The sequence below is a fragment of the Arvicanthis niloticus genome, chromosome 17 (genome assembly GCF_011762505.2).
Source record: "Arvicanthis niloticus isolate mArvNil1 chromosome 17, mArvNil1.pat.X, whole genome shotgun sequence".
Taxonomy (NCBI): domain Eukaryota; kingdom Metazoa; phylum Chordata; class Mammalia; order Rodentia; family Muridae; genus Arvicanthis; species Arvicanthis niloticus.
In genome coordinates, this window is record NC_047674.1 from 38,081,225 (window position 1) to 38,093,664 (window position 12,440).

At 35.6% G+C, this 12,440-nt stretch overlaps 1 pseudogene; it reads right to left on the reverse strand.

Annotated features, from left to right (window-relative positions):
- Window positions 1–6,269: 6,269 nt before the first annotated feature.
- LOC117722610 (inactive 2'-5' oligoadenylate synthetase 1C pseudogene) lies at window positions 6,270–7,384 on the reverse strand (annotated as a pseudogene).
- Between the last annotated feature and the right edge of the window lie 5,056 nt (window positions 7,385–12,440).

Below are 12,440 nucleotides of genomic sequence, written 5' to 3' on the forward strand. Positions count from 1 at the left end.
GTCCTTGGTGGTCATTTCATAATCCTTTTATCTATAGAATGCAGAGGTTTCCATAGCAACTTGTGTATATCTTCATCAATAACCTTTTCACTCATATAACAAAACCAAACCTCAGCTTCTCTCTTTAACTCCCTCATACCTTCCAAACCAGTAATATGTGCAAAATCTCTAATAAATATTACCAAATTCATTTTTCTCTGTGTGATGCAGTTTTAGCAGCTCTGGCCTGTAGCTTTTCTGGCCTAACTGTGATAAAATATTTCTATAAGGTTTTCCCCCTATGATGCTACTCTATCAAATTTTAGATGCTTATTCAGCTCCAGCTGACCAGATATCACACATTCTTATTTTATTTATTTATTTTTGTATTTTTTGAGAGTCCTTTGCCATATAGTCTCATCATAATCTTCTCCACAACACAAAACTGCCACCATCGCTCCTTCTTCGATCCTAGATAAGAAGCTATTCTCAAATTCTATATACAGACCATTATATATAGGACCCTAATAAATAATTTGCTTTCCTCTGAAATTGGACAAGAGAGCAAGGACTTCATCATTTTACATTGCTTGTAGCACTGTCTTCATGTTTCCCACAACAACCCATTAAGTTCTTTCCACTGAATGTATTTTCCAACCTAAAGTTCCAAAGCCCTCCCATTAATTCTCCAATCCAGGAAAAGGTTAGTTATAGCAATACCCTACCTCTGGTATCAATTTATATCGTGGTTAGGTTTCTATTTCAGTGACATAGGAAAATAACCCAAATCAACATGGAGATAAAAGTGAAAGAAAAATAACCTGAATAAAATTGAGGATCAAAATGTTTCTTTGTCTTAAAGTATGTAGTTCATAATAAAGTCAGGATAGTAACCCAATACAGGGATCTGGATGTAGGAGCTAAAGCAGAGACCATACAGAAAAGTATGTATTGGTTTGTTCTTCTGGTCTTGCTTAGTTTACTTTGCTTTGGATCCCAGGATGACTTGCCTAGGAAAGGTACCATTCACAATGGAATAAAGCCTGTCACATCCATCAATAATTAATCAAGGGTATGTCACAAAGGCCACTCTAATGTGGACATATTCTCAATTGAGGCTAACTCTTCTCAAAAAACTTTACTATCAGCTAAAAAAAACCTTAACCAAAATAATATTTATCATCTGACAACTAAATAATGAAAATGAAGTATACTTAGTTATTAAAATACTATTCAACTATTAAAAATGAGATTCACAAGTAAATCAATGGAGCTGGTGATAATATTCAGATTTAGAGAACTTAGAAGCAGGAAAATGAATGTCACATGCTTTCACTCATTAGTGAATGTGAGTCTCAATCAGAATATTTTATTTGTAATAAGCTGTAATATAAAAACTTTGAGGGATTAATAGAGTAGAAATAATTAGACTCAGAGTTAAAAGGGCAGGTTAGTGTGAGAAAGAAGGGAAGAACTGAATAACTCTAAAGGCTCTTAAAATTTGTATGGAGTCTACTATGGTAGAAGCTTTTTAACACACATACACACAATTTCTATATTTTCTATATAATGGGATATTAATGAACCTACTAGATACCAAAGGCTAACAACCAAAAAGTCCAGGGACATCAATGAGTTTACTCTTTTATCATTGTTGGCTAGTGATGTTTTGTAGACCAACTAAACATTGCAACTTGTTGCCAATAGTATTTACTACCATATGGAACTTGAAGATTTGAAAAATTCTATTACTAAAGATAATTCATACACCAATTTTTACAATATGGGAAGATAATCTGCACAGTACCAGAGGAAAAAAATTCATTATGTATGAACTGTGTGAACTGCAATAATGGCTGGATTACAAGCTGGTAAGATTGTATCAAAATATCTTAAGAGTAATTAAGCATTTTTAATCATCTTTTAAATGCTTTTTGTTGAAATAGTGTCATACCATATCCTTTTTCCCTTTCCTATCTCCATTTCTTCCTAGCTACCCTACCTTGAATCCTTTACACTCTCTCTCCCTCAGCACACCATATAATGCTCAGGTTTATAACCTCTGTTTTCTTTGATTATTATTTCTTATGTACATAAGTGTGTACATATGTTTGTTTGTGTTCATGCATTCAGATATACACATTTTTAGCTTGCTTGTTTCTGCAAGTATGGTTTTAAGGCTAACTACTCTCCAATGGACAACCAGTAAGGGACTTATTCCTGGATGGGCTTAATTATCTACTTTGAGACATAAATACTTGACTGCAGTACTTTTTTCTAGAGGAATGGTCCCCATATACCTTTCCCCTTCCTTATTAACATGTATACTGATATTGTCTACATCTTGTTCAAGGTTTCATTTTTAGGTGATTCTTTGTTGCATCAGACTTCTTGTTATTCTGGATTTTTACATGTTTCTCTTCTATGATATGTCCTGTACCACATATGTAGGAATTATGTTGGGCCTGGGATAGTCCTGGTCCATTAATGTCTGCATTGTGTCTTCTTGTGGTTTTCTATGATGCTCTACATTAGCTATAAACAGAAGCTTCATTGATGAGAAATGGATGCTACACTAAGCAAGATGGGATTTAGAAGGGATTATGCAATTCTAGCAAAGTTGCAGCAATGGATAGTTTTTAGATTGTATTTAACGTTAATTATTAGACCCAGGAAGCTGGCTAGAGTTCAAGAACCAGGCATGATTTACATTTTGTTGAGTAGATCTCGAGTCAAAAATACATTTTTATTAGATTTATGTCCTGATCTATAAAATAAAACATATATAAGAAAACATTGTTTTTATAAGATCTTGTTGCTTCTTGGCTAATTGTTACAGACATTGAACTTCTATAATAATCCAGTGCTAGGCATTTTAAGATTCTTGTTTAATCATGTAAATATTTTATCATTCTTGGTTATAATAGTAGCCATGATACCAACTTTTCATATTTTATCTAGAAACATTATGACAAAAGTCGTCATCCATTGAGTGTGGGTAATGTCTCATATAACATGCTGCTTGCACACATGCACACATTCCCATATGCATGCACATGGAGTGGTCAAAACATCTTTGAATATTAGAATTATCAATTTCTAGATTTCCCTGAACTGTTCCACTAATCTAAGCAGAAGAATGATCAATGCATATAACTGTGAGGCTGAATGTTGAAGAATCTAAAACAGGTACTTAAGGCATAACGGAGTCCTATATCTGCAGCCAAACATCAGCAAAACAGCAATGACTGCATGCTACCAGCTAAACTCTGGAAAGTTTCCATAACTGCCACTCCGACATCTGGTTTACAGTCTACACTGAGTAAAGAAAGTCATACGAGTCTCAAACCAATGACATTAAAGGCCCTAGTATTAGCTCATATATTCCAAATCTGTCAAGGCCAACAGCCCCAAGGGCAGCACACTTGAAATATTTTTCCTTTTCCATTATTGTAGGATCTTGAGGCAAAGCCAACCTTACATGTTACTGGTGGGAATGTAAACTCCTTCATCCCCTTTGTACAATAGTATGGTGATGCATTGTAAGAGTAAAAATAGAACTACCATAGGAATAGCTATTCTTTGTATATTTTGAATGGAATCAGACAGATTACTGGAGAGATAGTGACATTTACATATTAATGTTTATCATGACCCTATTCACAGGTGCTAAAATTATCCAGGTACGTTCCTTTTCACACGTAAACAAAATGTGTTAAATGTACACAGGAGAGCATTTTTCATCACGAAGTCAAAATAATAGTAAGAATAATAAACAAATCACACAAACAGAACAACATGCCACTGGGAGAACCTGTTTGGAATTGGTGATAAAATAGTCAAATGAAATAAGCTAGATTTATGCTGTTTAGCATAGATCCTTCTAACCTAAAACATTCTTTCCTGCAGGGAAGCTAGCTGAACTATAAGTTAAAAACCCAAAACCAGCTTTATGAAATCCCTGAAACTGATACAATTCACTAGGAGACTCCTTTCCAAAATAAAAAATAAAGACTACTTAGGGTCACTCTCAAATAAGACAAACTGTAAAGTAGATTCTGAGGTCAAACAGCCTGCCTGGGAGAGGTTTATAGCAACTGAGTCATTTAGAAAGGACACATTCCAATCTCTTGGGCTGCCTACAGGCTGTTTATTGTTCTTCAGGTATACAGGTTTTCTGATGGGTCAACCATGTTTGAGTGGGCTTTAGTGACTCAGTTGTTTTTCAGTCATTTATGCTCCTGTAATTAACCCATCACTTATGGTACTCTTAATAAACCCAACAAAGTTATTAAAGTTGGATTTATAAGTTTACTAAGTTGGACTTTGGTGATATCCATGAGTCTGTTTATATGAGATGAGTATGGGTAGACATATATGTTGAGTCTCCTCTTACAAAATCTCTTGACACACAACCACTTAGAAAACATATTTTTCATGATTTTGCAGTCTTTCAAATGTACGATATATATTTATTTTAAAAACCCTAAAGATAGAAAGTGGACTATTCTAGAGGAAGGAGGAAATAAGAAATTAAGAAAGACTTTGCAAGAGACAGTAAGAAATACGGGGATATTTATGATCAAATATATACATCCATAAAAATATCACATTAAAATACGTGTAAAAATAATATGTACTAATTAAAGATTAATAAAATCTACAAAAATATTGTGATAATAAAGGAGTCTGGGTATGTGGTTGTATTAGTTAGTGTTATCCATATTAATAAGAATAATATGTTATTTATTTACTTACTTTTTGTCATGTTTTTATTTATTTACAGTCCAGATTTAATTACCCCCCATGGTCCACCCTCCAACTCTTCCACATCCCATACCTACTCCCCAATGCCCTGTCTCCACAAAGATGCCCCCACTCCCTACCCCCTTCCAGTCCACTCTCTGATTGTTTCACATCCCATACCTCCTCTCCAACCCCTGTCTCCAGAAGAATGTCTCCACCCCAACCCTTCATCTCATCAAACCTCTAAACTTTTTAGATCCTCCAGTCTCTTGAGGGTTAGGTGCATCTTCTCTTATCCAGACCGAGCAGTCCTCTGCTGTATATGTGTTGGGGGCCTCATATCAGAGGACACAAAAACTAGAGAAACCCTCTAGGAGGGTGTACCAAACTATACACAAAAATAATGTTGTTGGATTGTTAAATGCTCTTGAAATATGGTAATTTCAATTCAATGTGCTCAAATAAATTATAGTCTTTTTCTTGAAAATGATAACTTAATTCTTAAACTGATATGAAATAAAACTAATGACTAAGAGCTGAGAAAAGAATTTAAAAATTGGATATATATGAATTGATTTTCATCACCTTATATAAAAAATGTGTATAAGCAACCATGATAATAACAGTTAAGTAGGTACATGTAAATTATCATGAACACAGGGTAACATATTTTCAAGAATCTACCAATGTTTCTGTCTGATTATAGTGACCATACTTTTTTCTTTCTTTTTTTTTTTTCAGTCGGTGCATTGTGATTTAATTCAGTGCTTCAAATGTCATCATCATACAGACAACTAAGTTTTAAAGTCACAGATTGTATGCAGTTTTATTTTCCCACAGTGCTGACACCTCAGCCTGCATGCTGCAGAATCCGTTCACCTTGATGCACCCTGTCCAGATTCCCAGGGCTTCAGGGGCATGTGCATCTGGTAAACGTTCTGTGTGGGATGGGCAAAGTCTAGAGTCAAGTCATGGGAGCATGGACAGGATCCAAGAATTCTTGACTTCGTTCCTTGTATAAGACATCTGGAAGAACCCCAAGCCACCAGACATCAAAATATGTAGAAGTTGGGTTCTGCTCTGTCCACTGCTGGTTGACAGTTACCTGGGCCTATGGGGAGTTTGTAACAAGAGCTCACAGTTTCTAGGGGAGCATGGACACACCACCTCCCCATGCACACATGTGTACTTGATGGTCCCTTCCCTCAGAGTGCACACACTCTCATGAGTTACTGTGGTTTATTATCGCTGATCAAACACTGTCGGATGGAGCATTCCCAACAGCTGGACAGATGGACCTCAAGCTTGAGTTGTCTTTCCTTCAGAGTCTGACTCCCAGAGAGCATTATTGGAGGATAAGGCAGATGATGCAGGCAGTGAGGATGCTGTCCATGGGCAGGCAGGGATCAGAAGCCTGGAGTCTGATCCCAGGTTGGATGCCCCTCACTGGAGCCTAGAGCACCATCCTGTCCTCTAGGTCAAGGACTTGCAGCAGAGCAGCACATGCCCCTGACTCCGGAGCCTCCTGACCAAGTGCTGGGTGTTCACAAGATGACACATTTTTTATTCTCTGTCGATAAATCCCAGGTGGACATCCAGGACATATCATGGTTCTTAAAGCAAGAGAAATGCGTCCAGGACTCAGCCATTTCTGCCAGAAGGTGCCAGGCCTCTAAGTTTGAACCAGCCACGTTCCTTGTTGGGTCAGTCGGGTCCAGGATCACAGGCCTGTCTTTTTGGAGCTGTCCGTTCAGGTAGTCAGAGACTTCTTGATGAAGAAAACCATAATACCATGTCCAGTAGATTAGAAGAAACTTGTGATCGACAACCAGTTCTAAGATGATCAGGAAGCCCTTGGCTATAGTTGTTTCATGTTGATTTTCATTTGTACGTTCCGTTCCCAGACACAGATTGTGAGCAGCTCCAGGGCGTACTGTGGGGGCAGCGGCTTCCCCAGCCTTTCTTTATACAGTTGATACCAGTGCTTGACCAGACGGATGAGATTCTTCAGCTTGGTTGCACGATGCTTCAGGAAGTTTTGATGGAGGTCTATGAAGCAGATGTAAAATTCACCCTCCTTCTCCAGGGTGGTGCACTCGTGGATAAGTTGGGTGTAGATTTGGTTGTATAATTGGGGTTCAGTGAACTTGTTGTCTCTCAGTTCATACAGGACATCGTAGGCTGGCTGCACATCAAATTCCATCTCCTGCTGGAGCTCAGGGGTGCTCAGCTTACAGCTCAGAGACCTGGAGTGGGGCTGCTCTGAGCTCTGGAACTCAAACTTCACTTTAAATTGTTTCTCTTGCTGCAACTGGCACAGGTGTTTCTGAATCTCCTCAAGGAACTCTCCATGCCAGTTTAACTGATCTTCAAATCTGGTGAGATTGTTAAAGAACACCACCATGTTGGGCTCTGACCTGCCCTTGAGCATAGTGTGTTCATCATAGGAGCCGCCCATCACAACCCTGGAGACCCTCACAGGGTGGGGGGCACGTTGGAAGCATCTCTCCTTCAGGAAAGCACTTATGAAGTCGATGTCTGCTCTGACCCCAGTAAGAAATGTAGTGTCAGGAAGAAGGTGATCCTCTATATACTTGTCCTTCTCCCAAGCCGGAGTGCTGCTGAGATCCATGGGAGTGCTGCTTTGATCCTCTTCCATCCTGAGGTCAGGAATGTTTGCTGACTGCAGCCTCGACCATACTTTTTTTCTATTATGGAATATAAAGCAATCTTGAAGAGTAGTACCCATTAGAAAGATGAATAACATGGTGTGTGGTGTGAAAAGAACTTGGACTTCACCTGTCATGTGATACATAGTATAAACATGTTTACTGTTGGCTAAGAAATTGAACATTCATTTGAAATGAAAATTCAGGAGTTAAAAAAGACTTTATAATCTAATAAATGCTAGGATAGGACTAGGAAGATTGGTATTGGAAAATTTATTCAGATATGCTAAGAATGAGAACATGCTTGAATATTTAAGATATGAGCCACCAGAGCCAGAGAGCTAAAGGAACAGAGGATGAATAATGTATAAATGAAGGGCCATAAAAATGTGGGTTGGGTTGGACTTTGCTAAGAGCAGGAACCCTGCAGAGAATGAGGATGCTCATAGATTTTCAACTATAAATTTAGAAAAGTGATTGATAACCTATTGGGCTTCCTGCCTCTGAGTCCGAATCAAATCCCCTACTTTGTTTCTTATTAGCTGCCTGAAGTTGAGGAATTTACTTATGGTTTTCAGTATTCCAATGTCTTCATTATTTTATTAGTAATAGAAAAAAATCAGAACCCAATTTAAAAGAGTTGTTAAAAAGAGTAATGAAATGTACTTCAACTGTTGTTGGCAAAGTAAGTGTTTAATAAGGGTTGACAATTATTACAATCCTTTTTTTTCCCTGAGAAATATGTTGTAGGATTAAATACTTGGAAGAGGCAAACATTTTAAAGAAGCAACAAAGAAAGTATTTGAGAATAAGAATAATAACAAGGCATTATTTGCTAGTAGAATAGCTCCAAGACTCTGGTAGAATTTGGCAATGTAATTGCATCCTTTAACAAATTAAACAGAATTCTTCTATATGCATACAAATAAAAAATATGATTTACAAATAGCCAGTATATATTCTTACTTAGTATTTATTTTTTCCAGTCAATATTGTGAGGTACTTTACAATCATTTCCTCATTTAATTGTGGGGTACAGAGAAAAATCAATCCAGAAATTATGTGAGTGGGTCACAGGGACCTCAACAAAGCACTCCCTGACATCTGGTTAACAGCACCCACAGCAGTCTATTAAAAAGAAGTTATGTCATTGTTTTGTTACAAACCCATCTCTGACCTTTCCTAGCATTCAAAGTCACACACCTTAATATGTTTTGCAAGACCCTGCACGATCTGGCATCTTGCTAAAACTCTGACCTCACACTGTTTTGCTTTCTTTCACATCATTCCAACTTCACTACTCTTGATATTGCAGAAATGTCCACAAACTATAGGGCAGAGAAATAAAGCTTCTTTGAAACTTGTCAAAGTTAGACCCATGTAAAGGATAGTTGAACTAAGTCGAATAAAACTAAGTAATAAAAAAGAAACATAACTTCTTGGAATAACAAAAATATCTTATGTTAATTATTTTCATCATATTTAAGTATTCCATTACACTTTTTGTACTTTAAAATTATGCTCCACATAGGAGAGCACCGTGGGTCATGCTGCTCCCATTTCTGTAAATGGAAACTTTATTACTTCTTCACTTATGCAGCTGGAAGCACAAAAATATGAAGGCAGGTGCAGTCCTGATGACAGTCAACATTTTCCAAAATTATTTGACCTCAAATCTCATGTTTTGGGAACAATGCTTCTCTAAAATATTTTGGAGAACATAGCAGGGAATATATTTCTTCCTTTTTAAAAAAATGTCTGATACAGAATTATGGTAGCTCATAAGCTAAGAATATAATCCAATCATTCAAATTTTTAAGTAAATTATAGTAAAGGAAGAATTTCTTAGCTTAACAGTTTCAGAGATATAATAGATCATTTGAGTGTTTTGTTTTTCATGCTTTTAATATAAAGTAATTTGTCCATCAATAAGTTTCATTTAGACTTTTACTTGGAAATTTTAATTATATTCATGATAAAGAATAACCTAAGAAATTATTGTGAGATTGAAGTTATAGGGATAATTTATTAATAGTAGGTGGTTGAGGAGGGGTTTGTGTTCATCAGGATCAGGCTTCATATCAAGGATTTGTTTTTACTACTTAACTATTTCCATAGCCTAAAGGATGATGATTTAGGAATCCCAGTAAACAAAACCAATGTAAGAATGCAGAGAACAGCATGAGTATTCTAAAATTAAATTAATTGTGTTGGAAACATTTTATTTAAACCTTATAAAAATATTTTACTTAATAATATACTGAATTTAGTCAGACAGTAAAATGGCTGCTGAATATACTACATACTCATGGACATTTATCTGCTCTTAACGGAGGTCTGAACAGATATGGAGACACAGAAACCTGAGAGATATGTTGGCCTTACAAAATGAAAGCAGTTCATGTTTAAATTAGAATAGATAAATAAACTCGGGCATAGAGAGTGTCAGCAACTGAAATATTATGTTAGTTGCTTGGAATAAAACCCATGTTTCTCAGTCCTTAGTATATAACCTCAGTATTTCATACACATTTATGTATCTCAATCCTTTTTTTTTCCTGTTATCTCTAACCTGAGTGTCTATAACTTGTGTGTATTTGCCATCACTTCATGTGGATACACATATTCCTTCACAGATGAAATTTCCTTCACAGATGACATTTGAGAAATGTCATATATTTCAGACTAAAAATTTAAAAAAGGCAGATATTGATATGGAGATACACAAGTTGAGAGACTTATTTTAACATCTTTTTCTTTGAAACTGTGTCTTACTACTTAACAGATGTTGGCCTCAACCTTGTAGCCCTCTCTGTCCTCATCCTCATCCCTTCATTTATTGGACAATTTCAATGAGAAAGTTATGAAATTTTAAAATCCCAGTGTGTCCTAGAATTCTGGGGAGCAACTCAAAACTGCTCTTTTGCTTTGGTTTTTCATCAATACAACACTAGCAACAATATTCCTACCTACAATATGGTTGCAAACATCAGCTTAACAATTGCTCATAAAAGGTCTTTCAAAACTCACACATACAGCTTTCCCTTTTGGCATTTGCTTTGTTTTTTTGTTTTTTGTTTTTTGTTTTTTTCATTAGTTCAATACTAATAATTTTATTCCTATCTACGATATAGTTGCAAGCCTTGAATTAATGATTGGTTATAAATGGCCCTTGAGAACTCAGATGGATAGCAATAACACAGTATGTTACACTCTGAAGAGCCACTGCAACCTAACAAAATGGAAAGCTAAACATTTTATAATCAGTAATATCCGCAAATATCTGAGCTACATATGTCTGTGGGTAGGTATACTGTTGTTAAAACAGTACTGTGGGCCAAGTATACATTGTATCAATTGCCAAAATAACATGAAACTAATGCTTGAAACCAAAACCACACTCAGAGTCATATTTTCTTTACAAGTAAATATTATAAAAGTTGTTGTAAAGATTAAGGCAATTGTATTCACTGGAGAAAAACTGTCTTGAACAAAAATGTAAATCCTAAAAGATTAACAATATTCATGAGCCATCTATTGATCCAATTCTCTCTGAAGTACAGCTTGTCAAACCCCCTTTGTCAAGCATTTGATGTGAAGTTCAGGGCATCAAAAACCAAAAGGAGAAGGCAGAAAAAAAAGCTTTACTACAAACATGCAACGAAGAGTCCATAAAGCCTCATTTAATGCTGTTATGACAGTGGGTGTTTATCTTTGCATGAAGTAGTTCATATCCATGTATTTCAATACTTTACACACTACACATTTCAATTTACAATAAAAGAGTGCAATGGATGTGGACTCATAAAAGGCATAAGAAGACACAGAACTTACTTAGCCTCAAGTCTGTGCTTGCCTCATTAACTCATAATTCTTATAATGATGCCAAGGCTGCTGGATATTTGTGACTGAAGTTAGTTTCTTGCTTACCCAACTCATGTTGGGAGTTTAACCACTCTAGTGAATAAAGAAACTGAGGGGCAGATGATGAGCAAGAAGGTGTCAAACTTCAGATGGTGTTTTATCTCCTCTGCCAGGCCATATTGGTGAGATGAAAGATGATTTTAAAGTATCAAATATTCAACAAGTTATGCCTTTTTTGATCAATAATTCTAGAGTCCTTGATCCAAGTGAAGTATTACTTGAAGAGACATAATTATTTTAACTGTGGTGAGTATAAAATGAGCTTTTAGGATGCAAGGAATCTCCAGAGTAACATAAACTTATGTGATAAAGCCTTATTTTAGTCTTTAAATTGTGTGGGGTTGGTGTATGTGAGTGCCATGGAAGTATTCATGGAGGTCAGAGGTTTCACTGCTATGTACTGGAGTTACAAGTGGTTATAATCCACTTGACATGGTTACTGGGAATGGAATCCTGTTCCTCTAAAGACAACATGTGCTTGCAACTGTCCATCCAACTAAAGACATTAGTGTTATTTCAAAAGTTTGAAAGCTTTACTGTTTAGATAAAGTATCATTTGCATTAATATATTATATATATATTTATTTTAGCAAATTAATTAACAATTAATATGTCTTATAGAAACCTACTGACATCTTTAGTATGCTTCACACTTTCTGGGCTGTTGGTTTTACACTCATGTTAGGAAAAAATTAACAATAACTACTTGACTATATCTCAAATTCAGGTCATACCACTTCATAAAATTATTAATAATATCATAATAAAAATAAAGCCTATATATCTATTTTATTCCTACATATATGTGCACATGTTCTTGGAGATATTTTACAAATAGTCTTTTAGTATTTGACTTTATTCTGAACATACAGAATTGACTATTACTACTTTATTATGTCCAGGTCCATATATTTATTCACAGTTAGTTTAAAATTTATTTCAATTCTTTTTTCCATTAATTGAAAAGTAAAAAACTGTGATTGTGATTCTTGATGTGATATTTAGTATGTGAATCATATGTGATACTTTAGAAATCATTTTATAACATAAAAACATAATTAATTTATAGTATTCTAATTTTTGAACTATTACTCTTTTCTGAATATTAATTTAAATTTAGAA